Here is a 9,532-nt window from a genome sequence, read left to right on the forward strand (position 1 = left end):
GATGATTATGTAAACAGGATGACATGATATAACTATATAATGTGTTTATTAAATAGGTTGGCATGCCATAATTCACATACATGCCGCCTATGGAAACATGATAGCATGATATAATTCACGGATAGAATGACATAATTCAAAATATGATGACTGTAAACACTAAACAGGATGAGATGATATAACTATATGATGTGTTTATTAAATGGGTCTCCATGCCATAGTTCAGATAGATGATGTGTCTGTAAACATGATGGCATGATATAATTCAAACATATGATTTATATAGTAAGCAAGTAAGCAGATGGCAATCCATATATGATGTAAAAACTTAGCAATGCAAGACAACATGCATGGCATGGGTAATATAAACCTGCCAAGTTTGAGCATAGACCTCAGGGGGGAAATAGGACTGGTCATCAGTCTCTAAATCCTCCTCTGAGGAGCTCTCTGTAACCAGCAAGATGTCTGCTTCAGCAGGTAGCATTGTCTGCTCTGAATACCTTGTTTTCACTCCAGATACTTCCACCACTGTTTCAAATGGCTGATGCACAGGAAGAGTGGTTGAATATACAAATGTTGTCGACAAATGGAACACGTAATACAAAAAACTGATAGCATGATATAATTCACATATATGATGATTGGCTAAACAACATGGCATTGGATAATTCACATATATAATGCCTTTGCAACAAGATAGCATTGCATAATTCACATATATAATGTCTTGCAACAAGATGGCAATGCATAATTCACATATATGGTAATTAGACACTAAACAGGTGGCATTCACACAAGGCATGCCTCAACTAATCAAATGACATAGCAATGCAAGACACCATACACATGATATGAGCAACATAACCCTGCCAAGTTAGAGCATACACCTTGCGGGGGAAATAGGACTGGTCATCTATCTCTGAATCCTCCTCTGAGGAGCTATCCATCACCAGCGAGATATGCGCTTCGTCAGATAGCATAGTTTGCTCTGAAGACCTTGTTTTCACTCCAGAATTTTCCATCACCATGTCAAATGGCTGATGCACACGAAGAGTAGTTGAATGTACTAACATTGTTTACAAATGTAATACGTAACGATAAAAAAGGATGGCCTGATATAATTCACATATAAGATGACAAGATAAGCAGGATGGCATTGCAAAATTCACATATATGATGCCTGGCTAAACAAGATGGCGTTGCATAATTCACATAAACGATGAATAAACTAAACAGATGGCATTCACACAAAGCATGTCTAAACTAAGCAGATGATATATTTGATGTATAAAGTAAGAAATGCAAGGCACCATATGCATGATATAACCAACATCAGCATGCCAAGTTAGAGCGAAGACCTCGGGGGGTAAATACGAGTGGTCTTCTCCTTCTGAATCCCCCTCAGAAAAGATATCTTCCTCTCGATTACAATCTGAAATGGGTGGAGGGGGGGCTGCCTTTGTGCCTACCATGGAGCAACGTCTGCAAGAAGTTTTATTGCCACGCATGGCTCGTCTCTTTTGCTCTACATGTTCAGTTCCATTGTCTACAATAACTGACATGCATAGGAATAAAACATAGTGAGATTATGTAAGGAGTGCATGCAGAAATCCAGAGTGATGGTAGCAACCTGTGGATAGACCCAAAACCAATGATAGCAGGCAGATAATGACTTCAGTTAAAAAATACAGATAATGGCTTCTTTACTGTTTGTTTCCCACCCAACATGAAACTCATAGTAGACACCAGAGATTAACCAGATAGTAGATAGATACTATTGATTGCGGCCCCGATATGTACCCCACAACCATTTAGAAACTCAAGTTTGACCATTAGTTTGGAGCTGACTCAGAGTCTATTCGGTGAATAGGACGATAAAATAGCATGTAATATTAAGCGATGTGATAACCCACAAGTATAGGGGATCGCAACAGTTTTCGAGGCTAGAGTATTCAACCCAAATTTATTGATTCGAGACAAGGGGAGCCAAAGAATATTCTCAAGTATTAGGAGTTGAGTTGTCAATTCAACCACACCTGGATAACTTAGTATCTGCAGCAAAGTATTTAGTAGCAAAGTAGTATGGAAGTAACGGTAACGGTAGAAAATGTAATATTTTTGGGTTTTGTAGTAATTGTAACTGTAGCAACGGAAAAGTAAATAAGCGAAGAACAATATGTGAAAAGCTCATAGGCATTGGATCGGTGATTGAGAATTATGTCGGATGTGGTTCATCATGTAACAGTCATAACATAGGGTGACACAGAACTAGCTCCAATTCATCAATGTAATGTAGGCATGTATTCTGAATATAGTCATACGTGCTTATGGAAAAGAACTTGCATGACATCTTTTGTCCTACCCTCCCGTGGCAGCGGGGTCCTAATGGAAACTAAGGGATATTAAGGCCTCCTTTTAATAGAGTACCGGACCAAAGCATTAGCACATAGTGAATACATGAACTCCTCAAACTATGGTCATCACCGGGAGTGGTCCCGGTTATTGTCACTTCGGGGTTGCCGGATCATAACACATAGTAGGTGACTATAGACTTGCAAGATAGGATCAAGAACTCACATATATTCATGAAAACATAATAGGTTCAGATCTGAAATCATGGCACTCGGGCCCTATGACAAGCATTAAGCATAGCAAAGTCATAGAAACATCAATCTCAGAACATAGTGGATACTAGGGATCAAACCCTAACAAAACTAACTCGATTACATGATAAATCTCATCCAACCCATCACCGTCCAGCAAGCCTATGATGGAATTAATCACGCATGGCGGTGAGCATCATGAAATTGGTGATGGAGGATGGTTGATGATGACGACGGCGACGGATTCCCCACTCCGGAGCCCCGAACGGACTCCAGATCAGCCCTCCCGAGAGAGTTTAGGGCTTGGCGGCGGCTCCGTATCGTAAAACGCGATGAATCTTTCTCTCTAATTTTTTCTCCCCGAACATGAATATATGGAGTTGGAATTGAGGTCGGTGGAGCTCCAGGGTACCCACGAGGCAAGGGGCGCGCCCCCCACCCTCGTGGAAAGGGTGTGGGCCCCCTGCATTGATTCTTTCGCCAGTATTTTTTATTATTTCCAAAAATAATCTCGGTGAAGTTTCAGGTCATTCTGAGAACTTTTGTTTCTGCACATAAATAACACCATGGCAATTCTGTTGAAAACAGCATCAGTCCGGGTTAGTTCCATTCAAATCATGCAAGTTAGAGTCCAAAACAAGGGCAAAAGTGTTTGGAAAAGTAGATACGACTGAGACGTATCACGATGCATAGCTTAAGCAGACACGAAAGAGTGCGACCTCTCTTGCGGACCCGTGTAGTCCTCGAGGTCATCTGCACGGTTGATGATGGTAATGTAGTTGTCATGGCTGCCAGCGGCGGGGAAGAAGATCTGATGTGGCGAAAGACAGTCTGGAGGCCGGATCTCTGTTGTGCTGGACCCTTCTGTCGTTGGAGCAGCTGAGCTGGGGTGGACGACATTGCAGCAGGAGCGGGACAAACCACACAAGGTTTTCTTTGACAACTATCTGTAAGAGAAGTAATTCTATAAGGGCTCATTTGAATTGGAGGATTCTAACAACATAGGGATAGGAAATACACAGTAATAGGATAGGAATGCACGTGCAAAACAGAGAATTTAAAAACACAGGATTTCTGCCAATCTGGGTGTTTGGTTCACAAGAATTGGAAGATCACACAATGCAAAGAAGCATGGTGAGATTAAGTCAAACCACAAGAAAATGTACGGTTATAATGCTATTATGCAACTATCTCTTAGTTTTGTGCTACATGAATCGGAATTTGAAAAGGAGGACAAGTGGATATTAAAATTCCTACGGTTTTTCTTTCAAGGAGACACTAAAGGAACAAATCCTACAGTTTTCCCTTGCTCCATTCCTTTGAACCAAATGCATGAATAGTGGTACCATAGGAAACTTTCCAATTCCTACATTTTCTTCACTTTTCCTTTCAAGCACTGGTGACTCTAGCAGGCAGGCTTGAGCAAGGAAAAGCCTACACTCAAAAAATGTTTTTGTGCTACTTCTACTACTTTGGACCCAGGCCACTGCCCTACTAGCTCAACTCCCAGGCCCATCGACAAATGCACAGCTCAATCACGCAGAGATTAATAATGATGGCGTTCAAGAGAGTCCATCACGGATAGCTAAGTTGCCTGGTACCTCACTGCTTGTCATATAGTAGGAGAAACTAAACGTATTTCACGTTACTGCATGTGCTCAGTGGACAATATATATAACATGTAGAGTAAAAAAAGAGATGCAACAAGTGTACAACCTCTTTGGCGAAGCGATGTCAATCTCAGCGTGATTGGGTTGGTCGGTGAGGATGATCCGGCTGACTTGGCTGTCGGAGGAGGGGAACAAGATCTTAGGCATCTTGAGATGGAGCCCGGGGTATTGTTCCGCTGTGATGGAGGGTTTCGTCGTTGGAGCAGCTCCGGTGAGTTGTACGACGCCGAGGCTGAAGTAGGACAAGAGAGACAATGTTAACCTGAGTGGAATTCTAATAGCATCTCCAATAGATGATGTAAAATACATAACCACAAAGTGCTAGATGTAAAATACATCAGCCGCTCATCTCTGAACTTAACTGTCGAAACTGAATTTAACTGTCGAAACTGAACTTAACTGTTGAAACTGAATTTTGCTGTCGAAACTGAATTGTTCTGTCGAAACTGAACGCACTAGTAGCAGAAAAGCAGTAGCAGCAGCAGCAGCGCGTGCAAGAGCCGGGGCAGCTGGTCGTGTAGCAGCATCAGGTGAGGCTACCCTGAGCCGCCAGCCACCACCGGCCAAACAGCCGCCCCCCGCCGCCCGTGGCTGGCGGTTCGCTGCCCCGCCAGCCTCGAAACCACTCCCCACCGCCAGTCCGCCACCGCCCCGGCCATCCCTCTAGGCCCCCCCCCATGCCGAGCTTTTTCTCCAGCGATCCCCAGGCCACCGCCCCACCACCGCCGATGACCACCGCCCCCACCCTAAACCCTAAGATAGATACTAGGGTACCTCTCCGGCGAGCCCCCCTCCCCACTGCGACTGAAGTGTAGCTAAATCGGAGCAGCATTGCAAGAAAGAGCGAGAGCAGCAGCGCGAGCAAGAGCAAGAGCAAGAGCAGACCAAGCAGGGGACCGAGAGCAAGAGCAGAGCAGCAGCGCGAGCGAGTGCTAAAGCAGCAACAGCTCCTACTGATGTGGACGTCGCCGCCGAGGGGGCGCCGCCGTGGATGGAGCCGCGTCATGTCGGCTCGGGACCGAGCGTCGGCAGCACCGTGAGATCGAATCAAGAAGAAAATGCGGCGATTAGTGTACAACCTCTTTGGTGGCGCAGATTAGGCCTCAGCTTCATCCGAGGAAATGGTGATGATGATGCTCTTCCGGTGGTGCAGGTGAACACGGCGGTGTGGGAATGGAGGTGGCGCAAAAGACGAGGGGAACGTCGGGGCCGCTCCTTGGAGGTGGAGGACGGGGTGGCTGAACCGGCGGGACGACGAGATCGATGACGGATCCTCATCCGGTACGGTGGACGAGGGACGTCGAGGTGTTGCTGTGGACGACGTCGTCGGGGAAGAGGCTTCGGCTGGGTGGCAGATGGAGGAGGGTGTGGGGCGTCGCGGGTTTTCGCGGCCTCGGTGTACGAATGGGTGGGCGGATGGGATGGGAGTCGGGAACCATGGCTTAGGGACGCGCTTGTCCGAAATGTGGGGTAAGTTACGAAAGTACCCCCATCGATTTGAGCTAGGCGGTTCTTTCGGTTCAGGGGTATCACGGGCATTTCGCGTGTCGGGATTTCACAGGAGGTGGGAGTTTTCGCGCGCGTTGTAATTTTGGAATAGCAAGGCGCTGGTTGAGATGGAGGGAGTTGTCGGAGCACAACGAGACAAAGATATATCTTAAATATTTCGGGGTAACAAGGCGCGGTTTGAAATTTCCGGACAAGCCTAACGTGTACTGTACCAAATCAATTCGCACTTCTGTCGACGAAAATACAAAAAGAAATCAATTCACAACACACAAGAGAGTCTAGTCCCGTGTACTGTACAAAATCAATTTGCACTACAAATGTCATTCAAAACTTTGAATTCATGTTATGTTCAATTAAAATATTTCGCTACGTGTATAATGCATGTAATTTGCTACTCCAATGAACGTTTTAGTGCATTCCAAACGTATATACTACCGAACTAAATTTGAATTTGTTTCTCTATTTGAATAAGATCTACAATAATGATTGTTGTGAAGTCAAACCATTTGAATTTGTTTCTCTATTTTAATAAGATCTACAATCATCATTATTGTCAAGTTAAACCATCGTTTGTGTATTATCTTCATAGCACACCACATGATTACTCTCGAGTTGGATATGAACTATGTCTACTATATGAACTCGAACTCGATTTTTTGAATCCACTTTATGTTGTTTCCAAATCACAGTACATTTCAAGCTCTAGCTAGATCTTCATAATCTAAACCATGTCTCATATGTATAATGTGTTTATCACATAATGTATGGTGCCCTGCCCCCTACGCCTACAAGTATTTAGATGTGAGTTGCAAACACCACACATTACCACAAATTCAAATAAAATGTGAGATTGTTCAATATATAGTATTGTTTAGATTGTTCGATATTTAGTTGTAAGCTGCAATCGCCACACATTATCACAAATTCAAATAAAATGTGAGATTGTTCGATGTATAGTATGGTTTAGATTGTTCGACATTTAGCTGTGAGTTGCAAACGCCATGCATTATCCATTATGGTATAACATGTGCAAAACCACAACACACGTATCACCGCTATATTCATGCATGCATATGTTTATAACAATATGATCTCCTATTCAAATATATGAATCCACTTTCATATCATATTATGATCTTTGTTAGTCTCTTACACCCACACAATCCTCTAACCTTTGTAACTAGCACTAACTTTCTCTCGTGCACGCACACGCCCTCCTCGCCCTCCCCCTCCCTCGGCATTCTATCCATTGCGCACATTCGTTTTTTTTCTTCAGGTCGTTCTCCCACAGTCTCCACAACTCCTTTTTGACGCACACTGATCGATAAACCTCTCCAGCGATGTCTACCTACAACATACACACGCACCTTTCATCTCCTCCTTTCTGTGTCCATGCCTCGTGTCTCTCATGCGGTCCCACACACATGTAAACTCTCGCCCCTCTTTTCATCGATCTCACAACCGCACACTAGCTAGTAGCTCGGCCTCTCGCACCACCTCCTAGCTCCATTCTCTCTGTCTATCCGTCTCGCTGGGCCTTATTTGCCTCTAACAAATGGATGTACACCGACCGATCTCCCGCTATACATATAGCTAGCTAGGTCCTTATAACTCGTTTTCCCCACGTGTCGATCGATCTACATCATTAGTTATGTGTGACACCCAGATAATTAGACTACAGTATTTCCCTGCTAATGATGCCACGTCATCTCTGTTACTGTAGTTAATCTCGGATTAGTTCAAAACCTATTCAAATTCAATATTGAATTAAAGGCAAACAACAAAAGTTTTCAAACTTTAAAACTAAAATGTTCGGGTTGTGCCAAGTAATGCAAAGTTAATTGTGGTGAAGAAACCCCACTTTTATAAAATGTTTTAATACTCTAAAATGATTAAAACAGTAGTTGAAATGATTAAATAAGTGCCTTTGATATTTTATAAAATGATAGACTATTTTATTTTGAGGTAAAACTTTTTAGGGTAGTGGGTTATTTTGAAACACTATTTTTGGTGCTATTGTCATATTTTACTAAACTAAAAATAAAGTGTAACTAAAATAAAACAGAAAAGAATAAATAAAAGGAAAAGAACAAATAAAGAAAAAACAAAAGAAATTAAAAGCCCCCTCCCCCTCACTGGGCCTCGGCCCAGCTGGCCACTCGGCTAGCCAGTCCGGCCCAGCCGGCGCCCCACTCCCCTCCTCCATATCCCCACTCCAGGGAAAACCCTAACCCGTAACCCCCCACTCAACCCCCCACTACGCTCTCCTCCCCCCCGATCCGATCTGGATCGGGGCTTGCCTCATCGCCCCCGACGCCGCTGGACCCCGCCGTTGCTGGAGCCACCTCACGGAGCCGCCCTGCCGTTCGCTGGTCCTCCCCGCCGGACTGCCTCCCCTACGTCCGCGTCGTCCCCATCCCCCACCTCGAACCCCGCAGCCATTTTCCCTACGTACCCGCGGTGAGGCCCCCGGCCTCGCTTCCTCTTCCCTTCCCTTCCCCATTCGGTCACCGCAGCCACTACCGCCGCCCGCGCGCCCGACGCCGTGCTCCCCGCGCCCGTCCCGCGGTCGCCACACCCGTACCGCGCCCGATGCGCACACCCCCGCCTCCGCGCACCGTTGCCCACCCCCGGCCGCCCGTGTCGGCCAAGCCCCGTCTGCTGCCCTCGCCGTGTCCGCCTCGCCCAGCCCCGCTGCTGCTTTGCTCTGCTGCGCCGCCGCGCTCACCGCGCCCTCGTGCGGCGCTCGCGCCCGCCATCGACCGCAGCTCCCGCTACCGCCCTTGCCTCCGCCGCCGGCCGCTCCCCACCAGGCCACGCCCGGCCTCCCGGCCGCGCGCCCATGCGCCGGCCTCGCTGGCCTCGCCCGTAGTCGCCACCCACGCTGCTCGCCCGCAGTCGCCACCCACGTCCCGCCTCGGCTCCTCGTCGCCCGCTAGCGCGCCGCCGCCCCAGCACGGGTCCGACGGCTCCTCTGGCCGCCGCCCGCAGGACGCCTCCGTCGCTCGCCGCCGCTCGCCTAGCCCCGCCACGCCGCGTCGCTGCTCCGGCCGCAGCCACGGGCCACGCGCCGGCCCCCCTTTACGCGTCGGCCGCAGCGCCCTATCGGACAGGCTGGTGCCCGTCGCCCGGCGCCCGTAACCGCCACCCACGCCCGTTAAGGCCCCTGTGACAATGACAGATGGGGCCCACGCCCTTAGAACGTTTAAAAAAGTATAAATAAAAATGAAAATAATAAATTAATTAATTAATCAGTGAATTAATTAAGTTCATTGACTCTATTTAGTTGATCTAATTAATTAGGTAGTTTAATTAAACAGTAATTAGATTAGCTAAACCTTAATTAGAATAATCAGAGTATGACAGCTCGGACCCACACGTTAGTTTGACCCAGTCAACGCCCTATTGACTACTGACGTCATGCTGACATCATGATGACATCAGCTTGCACTATTCTGGATAATGTTTATTTAAAATAATTAAATAAATTCTAAAAATAATTAAAACTTTAGAAAATCATATAAAATAATCCGTAACTCAGATGAAAATACTTTGTACATGAAAGTTGCTCAGAACGACGAGACGAAGCTGGATACGCAGCCCGTTCGTCCGCCACACATCCCTAGCATAGTGAACACACAACTTTCCCCCTCCGGTTCATCTGTCCGAAAACGTGAAACACCGGGGATACTTTCTCAAAAGTTTCCCCCCTTCGCCAGTATCGCCTACTACTGCGTTAGGGCACATCTG

Source organism: Aegilops tauschii, chromosome 2 (genome assembly GCF_002575655.3).
Source record: "Aegilops tauschii subsp. strangulata cultivar AL8/78 chromosome 2, Aet v6.0, whole genome shotgun sequence".
NCBI classification, from domain to species: Eukaryota; Viridiplantae; Streptophyta; class Magnoliopsida; order Poales; family Poaceae; genus Aegilops; species Aegilops tauschii.